This window comes from Papaver somniferum, chromosome 9 (assembly GCF_003573695.1).
Source record: "Papaver somniferum cultivar HN1 chromosome 9, ASM357369v1, whole genome shotgun sequence".
Classification (NCBI taxonomy): Eukaryota; Viridiplantae; Streptophyta; class Magnoliopsida; order Ranunculales; family Papaveraceae; genus Papaver; species Papaver somniferum.
The window spans coordinates 157,733,875-157,748,141 of NC_039366.1; the positions used below are offsets into that span (position 1 = coordinate 157,733,875).

The 14,267-nt window shown below is 36.9% G+C and overlaps 1 long non-coding RNA gene across 1 annotated transcript; it reads right to left on the reverse strand.

Annotated features, from left to right (window-relative positions):
- Positions 1-1,225: 1,225 nt before the first annotated feature.
- On the reverse strand, positions 1,226-12,985 carry LOC113308186. Its single transcript, XR_003339565.1, has 3 exons — positions 11,598-12,985; positions 10,833-10,917; positions 1,226-1,458 (listed from the first exon to the last, which is right to left on the reverse strand). It is a non-coding gene; the product is annotated as an uncharacterized LOC113308186 (long non-coding RNA).
- Between the last annotated feature and the right edge of the window lie 1,282 nt (positions 12,986-14,267).

Sequence of the window (14,267 nt, forward strand, 5' to 3'; positions counted from 1 at the left end):
GGAATATGATGCAAAGGAATTGTTTCAGCGTGTGCACTCATCGAAGTCGGAAGCGCATGGATTCTGAGGAAACTAAGTGAACTAGGGGTAGTTGATTGGTCTCAACTATACGAAGTTGGTTTAGATTTTTTATATCGGCTTAATTCCGAGAGTATTCAGTTCTGGACTTGGTCCCGGGGTTTTTCTGCATTTGCAGTTTTCCTCGTTAACAAAATTTTGCTGTGTCTTTTACTTTTCTATTTCCGCAATTATAATTGTTTATTATAATTAAAATTAAAATACACAAACGTTAACTCTGATATACTTGATAGTGATCCTATAGAGTTTGGTTAAGTCCGGACTTATTATCAAGGTTAAGTCCGGACTTATTATCAAGTATCACACTTTGTTGTCGTATTGTCTCGATCTCGTATCCATAGACAATCACACAAAGTGTGAATACCGATTTGTTGCATTGTCTCGACTTTGTCCATAGACGATCACTTTTGGTAAGAGGACTTATAGGTGGATAATAAAAGATTGTGGTGTATTTGGGTACCCTCGTCTTTTCATTTGGAAATAATTTTATAAGTAGTGTTACATAGAGAAATGGATCTAAAGTGAGCAGGTGAAGTTGGGTTCTCAACTTTAGGGATAAGGGTTATGAAGGTGGAGTTCATGTCTTTTAGGAGGAAACCAGAACTGAATTTTTTTTTGGACCATTTCTATTATGTCCTTTCCAACCACTTTACAGTTGGCCTGAAAGAAGATAGGAGATAAGCCATTCGGACCTGGACTTTTGTCACCAGCCATACTGAAAAAGATGTTCTTGATCTCCAGAGCATCAGGGATAAGGAGAAGGTTTTCATTGTCTGAATTGGTGATGGTTTTGGGGATGAGATTAATAAGGTTATGATTAATGGCTATATTTTCAGAGGGGGTCAAGTTTTCAAAGTGGTTAGTGATACAATCAGAGATATCCTTGAAGGAATGCAGCCAAGTGCCATCATCTTTTTGGATAGAATCAATCTTGTTTCTTCTAATTCTCTTCTTAGCAGAGTCATGGAAGTATCTTGTGTTTCTGTCCCCTAATTTAATGTATTGGTCTCTACTTTTAGTTTTCCAGAACTTCTTTTGGATGTAATGCCAGTGTTCCATAAGTTTTTTACTTATAGACTTTCCTGTAGCGCCCCTAAAGCTAACAGATGACTAATCTATGAGATTAACTATAGAAAGAGGCACTAAGAATCTAAATTATTCACTTAACATTCAATTAAGAAATCTGCTACAAAACTTAACCCAAAAATCAGCCCCGCTCAGAAATATTTATATACAAGAACTCCTCTCAAATGATATATATATAATAGTCATTTAATTTACAAACATAATATGCAACATAATAAACATAACCGAAGTTAACTATCTAACGAACTCAACCCTTTGAAGCTTTCGCTGCGCAACTCTGATCTATCTCTGAAACTGAAAGTGGGAATGGGTGAGCACATCACCCCTAAAAGGGGTGCCCAGTAGGAATAACATTTAACTTTCAAGTAATCAAAATCAAGAGTTGGAAAACAATACATGCTTTCCCAACATTAAAGAGTGACCAAGTCACTGAAATAAACAAACATGTATATGGACAAACTCCTTCTTTAAACAATGTATAATATGGTGTCAACCAGTTACACACCTAATAGCTATTGATATCACCCCTATTGACCTATAGTAAGCATAAAAGATGAATTCATGTAGATATTAATGTGAAGCAACGCATCCTATATACCACACGTGGAAATTCTCATTTCCCATAACAATTCATATTGACAACAAAACATTACAGGTCCTTTCTAAACCAAGGAAAGATTAACAGAATCAACAGAATTACAACAATACAAGTTAAACAATGCATGAAATGCACAAACTAACAATTCATGAGTTTAATAAACAAAGTGTTAGAGCATAGATCGGTCGACCTCGCATGCGTTGCTATCTCAAGCATGTTTGTCAATGTTAGTGATCAAAACTATGAGTCTTGATTTCTATCCTACATAGATAAGTCTCGGACTAGGATAGAAAAGTGTAGTTGAGCTCAAGGACTTCATGGCGATTCATCATACAACGACGAAGATCTATACAAGGAACCGTGGAACTTCATCAACAAAAAGGTATGTGGAGACTTGAACTTATCTATCACTCAAAAGTCTATCTATTCTATCTCCTACTTCTTATGAGACAAAAGTCGTATGCTATATAGACTAGATCATACACATTTGACATTTCGAGCTGAGCATTCATTGCTTATCTTTTATCTCGAAATCGTGTGTTGGTAAAGCGTTTCGCTTTGATCAAGTTTATCTTCACCTAGTGACGAAAGTCATGAAAAGTTTCAATCACTTTGAGAATTGCTCTGGCGTGAATCGGTCTATGAATAACGGCTACATAGCGTCCTCTGAGAATGTCTCAATGATTGAAATGAGAGTTTAGATTACATAACCATGTATTCCTTGAACCGAAGTTTTCGAAATTTGTGGATCAAGAGAAATCGGGAGGATTGTAGAATATGCTTGCCAAGTCCGCGAACCCAGTCTGCAGACTCAGTCCGCGAACTGTCGGAAGTTCTCGACCGAGAATTTCTGCTGGATTTTCCAAAACTCGTTTGTGTGCTAAGTCCGCGAACTGACAAAATTTCTATTTCCGAGAATTTCTGTTGAGTTTGGAAAACTCAACCGATTAACTTAAATCCGCGAACTTGTTTGTGAACTTAAGAGGTTATGATCTAAAGATGTGCTCTGAACATGAAACATTAAGTTACTAAGGAATGATTTATGCAAACCGTGGCTATAATGTTCATGAGCCGATTCAATCGAATCATGTTTGTTTCAATTGTGTCTTGTGTAGTTACATAAGATCTCATAGCAATTGAACAACTCTTTAACTAGTTCATTTGAGTCAATTGAACTAGTTATGGTGAAGAAGAACAAGGTTAATATGAAATGCTCATATGGTTAACCTTTTGGGTTACTATGTTGAACCAACATACACGTACACGTTTGGGCATGGTTTTCACAAACCCAGTAAACGTATACCCAAGTGTGTGTGACAAGCTAAGTTTTCGATCTAACAGTTGAGAAATATTAGCTTGAATCTAAATCAGGTTTTCATCTAATGGTGAATAAGGATTGCTTTGTAACTAAGGCAAAACCCCGATTTGAAGGATATATAAAGGAGACATCTAGCATTGTGCAAAACTAATCCCCACACGTCTATGTGCTACTAGTGCGCACGCTAGAGTCGATCTATATTAACCTTTGATTTTCTTCTCTAAAATCAGGTTAATGACTTAAAGACTTCATTGGGATTGTGAAGCCAGGCCGATACTACTTTATCGTAGTTGTGTGATCTGATCTTGCATCTTCTATCGTACGAGTACAATCGATTGATTGAATTGAGATCGTGAGAGTTCTCCGATAGGAAAGATAAAGAAGTCACAAACATCTTCGTCTCACTGTTTGTGATTCTTCGAAAATCCGCTTGTGTAGTCAGGAAGGATTGTAGAGAGGTAATTGATTAATATAGGATGTTCTTCGGGAATATAAGACCGTATTATCAATTGGTTTCTGTTCACCTTGATTTTATATCTTAAGACGGAACAAAACCTAGGGTTTATCTGTGGGAGACAGATTTATCCTTTGATAGACTTTTCTGTGTGAGACAGATCTGTTTATTATCAAGTCTGTGATTTTGGGTTGCAACAACTCTTGGTTGTCGGTTAGATCAGCTAAGGGAATCAAGTGCGTAGCATCCTGCTTGGATCAGAGGCGTAGGAGTACAACTGTACCTTGGATCGGTGGGAGACTGATTGGGGATCAACTATAGTCTAGTCTGAAGTTAGCTTGGAGTAGGCTAGTGTCTGTAGCGGCTTAATACAGTGTGTATTCAATCTGGACTAAGTCCCGGGGGTTTTCTGCATTTGCGGTTTCCTCGTTAACAAAATTTCTGGTGTCTGTGTTATTTCTTTTCCGCATTATATTTTATCTAATTGAAATAATACAGGTTGTGCGTTAAAGTTAATCATTGGATCCACCTTTGGTTGTTGATTTATTGATTATCCTTGGACATTGGTCTTTGGTACCGTCCAAGTTATTCCTTGTATTTGATAAAGACTCGCTATTGTTTTTAGCTTGAGTAAAATCAAATCAAGAGAGAGATATTAACTCCTTGAGATACTTTTATCTAGATTGAGTCTGACTGTCTAGTTGATTCTCTAGCAAAGTATTTCGGAGTTAGTCCATACAGATTGCTAAGCGAAATATTGGGTGGTGTTGTTAGACCCCCGCTTTTTCAATTGGTATCAGAGCAGGAAACACGTTAAAGACCTTATAAGTCTGTGTTTGTAGCGATCTGATTATGGACGAGTCTATCTCTAATAACGTACCAGTTCAGAAATTACCAGATGATTCTAAAAGCTTGGATTCACCTGAGAGAACTGTCACATCTAAGTCAATATCTAAACATTCTCTTGATGTAAAAACTGTTGATTGGGAAACTCTCTAGAAGAACAGTTGGATGAACTTTCTGATGAAGGTGATTCAGATATTGATAGAGATGTTGATGAGGAAGTCTCAGAGTATGTTAAGTTTTTGGATTCGTGGAAATGAAGAAGATTACAACTTCTCATGTCACCCTCTTCTGACTCCTCTCTGTCGAGAAAACAAGAAATTGAGAAGATGTTACGCAGGTGTTTATTTTTCGAATCGTTCTACCGAATCGATCCTCAAGGATTCTGAGGAAAACCTACGTATGAAGTCACTTGAATGTGATAATCTTTATCAAAAGTACTTTTTGTTGGAAGAGAAACTTGCAGAATCTGAAGCAAGGTTTAACTCTCAGCAAACAAGTTTTGACGACAGAGAAAGCGCTTATCTCGCTCGAGAAAAACGCCTTGAGGCTGATTTAGCTGCTCTTGATAAAATCAAGATGTTGGAAGATGACTTGAAAAAGTTCAATACTAGTTCAAGCAAATTAACCACTATGCTAGGAGCAAGTAAAAATCATCGTGATACACGAGGATTGGGCTATAAGGGAATAGATGCTCCAAGTATAGCAAAGAGGTAAAATTTGTCAAGGCTAGTGATTCTTCTCAACAAAAGGTTTCCACTGATGGCAAAAGTGAAATACCTTCTCAGTTAAGGTTCAAAAGAGCAAAGTTATCAACCTCCAAAACCAGCACACATGAATCGGGTAAGAACGTTCCTTATATTTGCCATATTGTGGAAAAAGGTCACCTGGAAAGGAGATGTCGTTTCGTATAAGGAATGAAAACTTCATGATATTCTTGTTTGGATCAAAGAAGTTGTTAAACCGATCATACGTTAAGGCTAACCTCTTACGTTACAGGTTGTAAACGTCCAACCTTTAGGCAAAGGAATCAGTGCTGATAACCTAGATTTGCCTATAAACGTCATACGAAGCCTTTTCACAATCGTAATGGTTATCAAAAGGATAACTTCGTAAAGACGAAGACAAGATCTGATGCTCCCAATTGGAGAAAGACTAACTTGCAAAAGAATAGTCAATCCAATTCTCTTCCGGAAAATCTTGAAGAGAATGGGAAGAAGGTTTCGGTCTTCCTAAACGCACTCAGAAGTGGATACCGAAGAAAGACAATGATGTTTTGAGTGTGAAAAGGAATGATCTTCCAGAAAACTCCATGACTATGGAAAAGGCAGTATCCATGATGTTGGAACTTAACAAGTTTTTTGGAAAAATGGAATTGGATGTGAAAGGTTCTAAAAGTGATCTCTTTCATGATAATCCAAAGGTCACTTGTGGTGAGCAAGACTTTGTTCACCCCAACGCAACTTGATTGTGTTGGAAGTGCATCCTCACCAAGGAATGCCCTGCTTTGTATACGGTGAGGGAAGCACAAGAATTGGGGCACACAGATTATGTTCGGTAAGGCGGTAGAATTCGATTGGATTCATCTAAAAAGGTATGTCTATAAACTTGAGCAAGATTTGTACTTTTATTTGCTTAGAATACTTATAATAATCTTGCTTATCGTTCATTTCTACCTAACTTGATCTGTGTTTAAGGTTCTTAAATGTTTAGGTTTGAAAATAATAGTTCGGGATGTTTGGACTACATGGTACACATACCAAGTATGCATAACAGCATTCAAAATCAAAATCCAGGGGTTTAAGTTCGCAAACCCGTATGCATACTTGACGTCGATATTCGGTAAACTTGTTTTGGCCGTAACTTCTTCGTCCGAACTCGGATTTACCTCATTCTTTTTGCATTCTCTTCCTTATTGAATTCCCTTCAAAATGGAGATGAGAATTGTTGAATTTGGATGAGTTAATATTGGTCTTTGTCCTGTCTCTTGTTTTTTAGTGTTTGCTCCGTTTCGTTGCACTTGTTCTATTCTCTTGGACTTGGGCACTGGGATTCTTGGAGAAATCCTATTCTAAGCTATTTTGTGGCTGTTACAAGAGTGATGTTGGTGAATCACAAAGAAGGAAGTTCGAGAATGGGTAGTAGTTCACATTGCTATATATTCTTGAGTGTTCACAATCATCTCATGTGAACTATGGTGCATAGTCGTCAATGACTTTGTATGTTCTTCTTTGTTAAGGAAATCTTTTTATACGCTTTTGGTAACCACTCTTGGTATAAATCCGTGCGAAAAAGATTGATTCTACCTTCTAAGGGCAAAGATTGTTATTGCAGTATTAATCTTTATGATTTTGTGATATTGCAATTGTTTATGGGATATGTATTGTTTGCATCCGTGAACTTGAAGGTCCCATATGTTGTCAAAAGTAAAGTCGTTCATAAATTGGTATTCGTATTGATGAAAGGACGAATGGACTTTTGACAAATACAAAAGTTATGCCTATGCAGTCATTTATTTGATGGAAAATAGGATGAAATCTTTTGTTTGACAAGGATAAAGTCTATTATGTCATTATGCAAATAGTGATGGAAAATAGAATAGATCCTTGTATGTTATCCACGGTATTGATCTTCATTGATCCATTTTGTTATGTTTTACCGTGAAGGCTCCATTGTGTATCTTATGTTGAGCACCTTACAACTATGTCGATTATATTGGCCTTGTTGGTTGTTCCATGAGATGCTATATGTTGAGCATTCTTGAACTAAATTAATCATCTTGATTGGTTATTTAGTTATTTGCTCCGAAAGTCTTCTTTTGTCGAGCAAAATCTTTGACAATTAAATTGATTGCTTCGGTGATTAGTTTGGTTGTGTATTCCAATTAGATTAATTATAGGTTCTCTTGTAATTAATCTAGTTGAGTTTTTCATATATTCCACAAGTTCTTGTGTTGAGTATATGAACGGCTATACTAATCATGTTCTATTGGTTGATGTAGTCGTATATTCCGTAAGGTTTTCCTTATGTTGAGTATTTGAACGATTAAGTAGTCATCTCCGTGTGGTTATCTTAGTCGTAGCTCCGTAGTTTTCTTATGTTGAGCACAATCAATTAAATTGATCACTTTTGTGGTTTGATTTAGTTGCGTATTCCAATTAAATTAATCATGGGTTTACTTGTGATTAATTTGATTGAGTTTTGGATATAGAAAATCATTTCCATGGTTTTTGGTGTCCAATTAAAAAATCCTTCTTTTCTTTCGAAATTAAGGTCGCTCTTGTTGTTCTTTCGGGAATGACATCAAATGGGGGAGAGTTCTTTTGAACTTGTGCTTAATGGTAATATCTTGCGGGGTGTGCGGCTGTGGAATTTTATAGGGGTTATCTTGTATCTTAAAACTCCTTGATGAATGCATTTAGCTTCGGCTTTATGATTGCATCTAAATTAAGTTGGTATGTATTTTTCTTTTAGTCTATGAAATGTCTCTTGTGGAAATTTCATTATGATCCCGTTCTTGTACCTTTGCCAATTTTATTGACAAAAAGGGGGAGAAATAATGTAGTTCACACTACAAATACATATGGTTTTCGGATCATTGTGTAAGGGGGAGTGGTTTCCATGATCGAGATGGAGTATTGACTAAGGGGGAGTGATACATATCACCGTAGTATTATTGTTAAAGTCGTGATACAATTGGACTTTGATGTTACATAATAATACTATGACACTGTATAATAATGATCGAGAATCTCGATTTCTCTCATTGTTATAGCTACGGATCTTCAACAACGGTGATGCTAAACTTACAACCTTTGGGATCATTGGAGTACTTGGAAGGACGAAGATTTCAGGAACGTTGAAGATTAGACTATGGAATAGGAGCCACTAAAGTTTATCTTTTTTGTATTCCATATGTATTAATAGTTTTGTCACTAAAATTGACAAAGGGGGAGATTGTTAGAGCATAGCTCGGTCGACCTCGCATGCGTTGCTATCTCAAGCATGTTTGTCAATGTTAGTGATCAAAACTATGAGTCTTGATTTCTAGCCTACATAGCTAAGTCTCGGACTAGGATAGAAAAGTGTAGTTGAGCTCAAGGACTTCATGGCGATTCATCATACAACGACGAAGATCTATACAAGGAACCGTGGAACTTCATCAACAAAAAGGTATGTGGAGACTTGAACTTATCTATCACTCAAAAGTCTATCTATTCTATCTCCTACTTCTTATGAGACAAAAGTCGTATGCTATATAGACTAGATCATACACATTTGACATTTCGAGCGAGTAGCATTCATTGCTTATCTTTATCTCGAAATCGTGTGTTGGTAAAGCGTTTCGCTTTGATCAAGTTTATCTTCACCTAGTGACGAAAGTCATGAAAAGTTTCAATCACTTTGAGAATTGCTCTGACGTGAATCGGTCTGTGAATAACAACTACATAGCGTCCTCTGAGAATGTCTCAATGATTGAAATGAGAGTTTAGATTACATAACCATGTATTCCTTGAACCGAAGTTTTCGAACTTTTTTGATCAAGAGAAATCGGGAGGATTGTGGAATTGGCTTGCCAAGTCCGCGAACCCAGTCCGCAGACTCAGTCCGCGAACTGTCGGAAGTTCTCGACCGAGAATTTCTGCTGGATTTTCCAAAACTCGTTTGTGTGCTAAGTCCGCGAACCCATTCCGCGAACTGGCGGAAGTTCTCTTTCCGAGAATTTCTGCTGAGTTTGGAAAACTCAACCGATTAACTTAAGTCCGCGAACCTGTTTGTGAACTTAAGAGGTTATGATCTAAAGATGTGCTCTGAACATGAAACATTAAATTACTAAGGAATGCTTTATGCAAACCGTGGCTATAATGTTCATGAGACGATTCAATCGAATCGAATCATCTTTGTTTCAATTGTGTCTTGTGTAGTTACATAAGATATCATAGAAATTGAACAACTCTTTAACTAGTTCATTTGAGTCAATTGAACTAGTTATGGTGAAGAAGAACAAGGTTAATATGAAATGCTCACATGGTTAACCTTTTGGGTTACTATGTTGAACCAACATACACGTACACGTTTGGGCATGGTTTTCACAAACCCAATAAACGTCTACCCAAGTGTGCGTGACAAGCTAAGTTTTCGATCTAACGGCTGAGAAATATTAGCTTGAATCTAAATCAGGTTTTCATCTAATGGTGAATAAGGATTGCTTTGTAACTAAGGAAAAACCCTGATTTGAAGGCTATATAAAGGAGACATCTAGCATTGTGCAAAACTAATCCCCACATGTCTGTGTGCTACTAGTGCACCCGCTAGAGTCGATCTCCATTAAGCTTTGATTGTCTTCTCTATAATCAGGTTAACGACTTAAAGACTTCATTGGGATTGTGAAGCCAGACCGATACTACTTTATCGTAGTTGTGTGATCTGATCTTGCATCTTCTATCATACGAGTACAATCGATTGATTGACTTGAGATCGTGAGAGTTCTCCGATAGGCAAGATAAAGAAGTCACAAACATCTTCGTCTCACTGTTTGTGATTCCTCGACAATCCGCTTGTGTAGTCAGGAAGGTTTGTAGAGAGGTGATTGATTAATCTAGGCTGTTCTTCGGGAATATAAAACCGGATTATCAATTGGTTCCTGTTCACCTTGATTTTATATCTTAAGACGGAACAAAACTTAGGGTTTATCTGTGGGAGATCGATTTATCCTTTGATAGACTTCTTGTGTGAGACAGATCTATTTATTATTAAGTCTGTGATTTTGGGTTGCAACAACTCTTGGTTGTGGGTTAGATCAGTTAAGGGAATCAAGTGAGTAGTATCCTGCTTGGATCAGAGGCGTAGGAGTACAACTGTACCTTGGATCGGTGGGAGGCTGATTGGGGTTCAACTATAGTCCAGTCTGAAGTTAGCTTGGAGTAGGCTAGTGTCTGTAGAGGCTTAATGCAGTGTGTATTCAATCTGGACTACGTCCCGGGCTTTTTCTGCATTTGCGGTTTCCTCGTTAACAAAATTTCTGGTGTCTGTGTTATTTCATTTTCCGCATTATATTTTTTATCTTTATAATTGAAATAATACAGGTTGTGCGTTAAAGTTTAATCGATTAGAGATCCGACCTTGTGGTTGTTGATTTCATTGATTAACACTTGGACATTGGTGTTTGGTACCGTCCAAGTTATTCCTTGTATTTGATAAAGACTCGCTATTGTTTTTAGCTTGAGTAAAAATCAAATTAAGAGAGAGATATTGACTCCTTGAGACACTTTAATTTAGATTGAGTCTGTCTGTCTAGTTGATTCTCTAACAAAGTATTTCGGAGTTAGTCCATACGGATTGCTAAGCGAAATATTGGGTGATTCTCTAACAAAGTATTTGATAAAGACTCGCTTTTTCACAAAGACTTTTGTAAGAAAGAATAATGGTTACAAAAGAGTTAAATGTATTCCCACCTCTTTTGATGAGAAGCCACGCCTATCTCGAGATCCGCGATCCACTGGTTCATCCTTTGAATCGATCGTTGTTAATATAGACTAACTGTTAATCATACAAGCATTCTAAGAATCTAGCCAAAATGGCTCATACAAAAATCATATAGTTCTATCTAATGGTTTTAAGCCCGTTTATGGTTCTACACCTTTCATTTTTCTATCTTTAGCGTATCTAAGGCCTACTAATTCAAATGGGTTGGTTCTATAGTCCAATAAATAAGTCTTATGAGTATCTACAACTTTGTAGAACAAGCCAAAGTCCAATTAAGGGGTCCAAAACATCAAACTAAGAAAACTGCCCTAAGCCCAAGCCCATGACTCGCGGGCTTACTCCGACCCGACCCACTAAACCGGCCCGTTAACAAAAGTCTGGTCTAACTGAGTCAACTAACGGTCAAACTCTAGTCAAAGGTTAACTAACAGTCAACGTCCAAGGTCAGGTCCAAGTCCGGTCAAATGGTCAAGTGAGTCAAACCGACTCGACTCAGTCAGATTGACTGAATCAGTCACAGGTTAAGTCAGCTAAACTGACTGAGCTGACTAACAGGCCATTGCATAGGCCAAAGCTCCTGTTGCACCATAATGGTGCATCAGTCTAACTCCAAAACTCTATTACAAGCATTCTTCCAGCTTTTGTCTAAACAACAACAATTTAATTATTTATCTTAAATAAACTTCATTCAAATAGAATTCTATAACTTCAATACAACTGAAATCTAAGCTTACCTGCAAAAGAAGTAACAAGCTTTCCCTTAAAGATTCAATCAACACCTTCATCTAACTCTCATTCTCAATTTCGAATCACTCTCAAAACATATAAACCAACTCATCTTATACAACCACAAACTCCAAGACACACAAATCTCAACTACTTCAATTGAGTTCATCTCAATGCATTCACCACTATATCCTCTTCCTTATCCTCAATTACACTCTCACCTGTTATTAACATTTCAGTTAACTACAACTGTAACTCAGAGCCATTGGCTATACTTGCAGTTCATACTCAGTTCACCATTCCCCTTCCATCACCATAATACTTCTTCAACTGAAATCTCTCTTCAGTTCTTCTTGAACAACAACACAACCAATTAGCTATATCTGCAACTCAACATAAGCCCACCAATTAACCAACCACATCTTGTACCAGTAACCAAACAGTGCACCTGCAACACTTCTAACAATTCAATTTACAACTCTTATAGAACCTGCAACACAGCTAACCCTTTCACCAGCATTCCACAACAACCATTCACTACTGAAATACCATCATCTATGCTTTCTTAACTCCAATTAACAAAACACCAGTTACCACAATCTCAAAATCAATATATTATTATTATCTACAATCACAGTTCCATTCAAAGTCGCAATAACAACATATTACCTCTTCTCGGCTGTTCACTTTAATGCATGTTCTAAAACTTAAACCCTGTACTCATCTCAGTTTATAACAATTCCTTTTAAATATCTATACAACTTCCATACAAACCCCAAACATCTTTCAGATTCTAAATTCATGAACAAACTTATAAATTCAATAATCTACTGGAAGTAATTTTATAAGAACAATTACCTCAAAGCTTCTCTGAACTTGAATCAATCTTCGAATCAACACCACCAGTTCTCAATTAAACCCTAATTAAATTCCCAAATCTCCATTAAAACAAAATCAAACCCTACTACCGAATTCAAGCTACTCTTCAACCTCAAACCCTAATTCAGATTAAACCCATCTCTAATTCTTCATATTCATTACCAATCGAACTTCCATTTCATCTTGAGAAACCCTAGCTCATCGATTCATCACCGAATCAACTTCAGAACTTCGATTAAACACCAACCCATTTCGTTTCGCATCACCAATTACTCAAATCCCCCTTTTAATTAATCAATTCCATCATCTCTTAAACTCAAATAGAACCCTAACTCAGTTCATCTTTTCTTTCTCTTTCAGTACCTATTAATTCAACTCTCAAAACTGTCACCTCCTTTTCGATTCACCAAGTTAACAGGCGTACTATGAAACAATCACGAAAATAAACTCAATTCTTCGGAATTGAAGCGACAGAAAGAAAAAAGAAGAACAGAAGAGAAGATAAGAAGAAAAGAAGAGAAATAAGAGAGTTATCTTCGCGATATGGAGATAAGGCCGACCCAATTTGCTGAGACACCCACTCGCTTCGACACGTGCAACCACAAGGTTAAAATCTAAAATTATTATTTTATCCTCTGAAAACAACTTGATAAATCTTCTTCGCCTAATGTCCGAATGACGCGTGCGAGCAGTACATCTCGTATAATTTTTCGAGATAAATCCAATGGTACTAGTTTCATATCTAAATCGTTGTTAGATTAGTTTCTACTAATTAAAATCTATATTAACTAATCGAGTCCTTAGCGGGTAAATCGTTTCTTGATCATCTCTTGACCGGTCCAATAGCGTTGACGAGCTTGAGGGTCTTTACATTTCCTAAGTTGGTATCAAGTTGATTTTTGGTGATCCAATCCAAGTGTTGAATGCTCTCTTCCAGGTTGGTTTTGATGTTCCCATAAACAACTTTGTTCCAAATCTTGACCTTGACTTTGACATCTTTAAGTTTTCTGGCTATAGTGAAGGCAGAGGATCCTGAGTGTCTTTTTCTCCAGCATTCAGCTGTAATGTCCTTGCAATCTTGATGGTCCAACCATGGGACAAAAAACTTGTAGGGGATATTGCCAGACTTCCAAGTTGGGTTGGTATTGAGAAGTATGGGTTTATGATCAGAATCAATGGCCAGGAGATTTGAGATGGTCCAATTGGAAAATGTATCAAGCCAATTGTCAGTAGTTAAACCTCTGTCCAGTCTTTCTTCATTTAGAAGAGAACCCATTCTTCTATTGGTCCAAGTGAAAGGACACTGAGTGAACCCAAAATCAATAAGATTAGCTTTATGTATCTTATGTAAGAATAAATCAGCTTCAGTGTTATCTATAGGATGTTGACTGTACTTTTCATAATCATATAACACAAAGTGAAAGTCACCCATAATGAACAAGGTAGAGTATTATCCTTATCAGTTTATTCTATCATTTTCCAGGAGTGTAGCTTATTTTTGGTGGTGTAAGGACTACCATAATATCCTGTAAAAAGCCAAGGACTACCATTGCAAGGACTAATAATGGAACTAATATGACTATTGAAAAAATCTAAAATAGAGAGGTTGATGTTAGTTTTCCAATCTAGGACAAGGCCTCCAGTTGTACCAATTTTCCATTTTGGTTCTACAAATCAGTAGTTGGTGACACCTATACTATTCAGAATAGGTTTGAGGTTTGTGGAATGCCGTTTAGTTTCAGAAAGGAAGACTAGGTCGGGATTTTGCTTATTTAGGATGTTATTCAAGTTTCTACTAG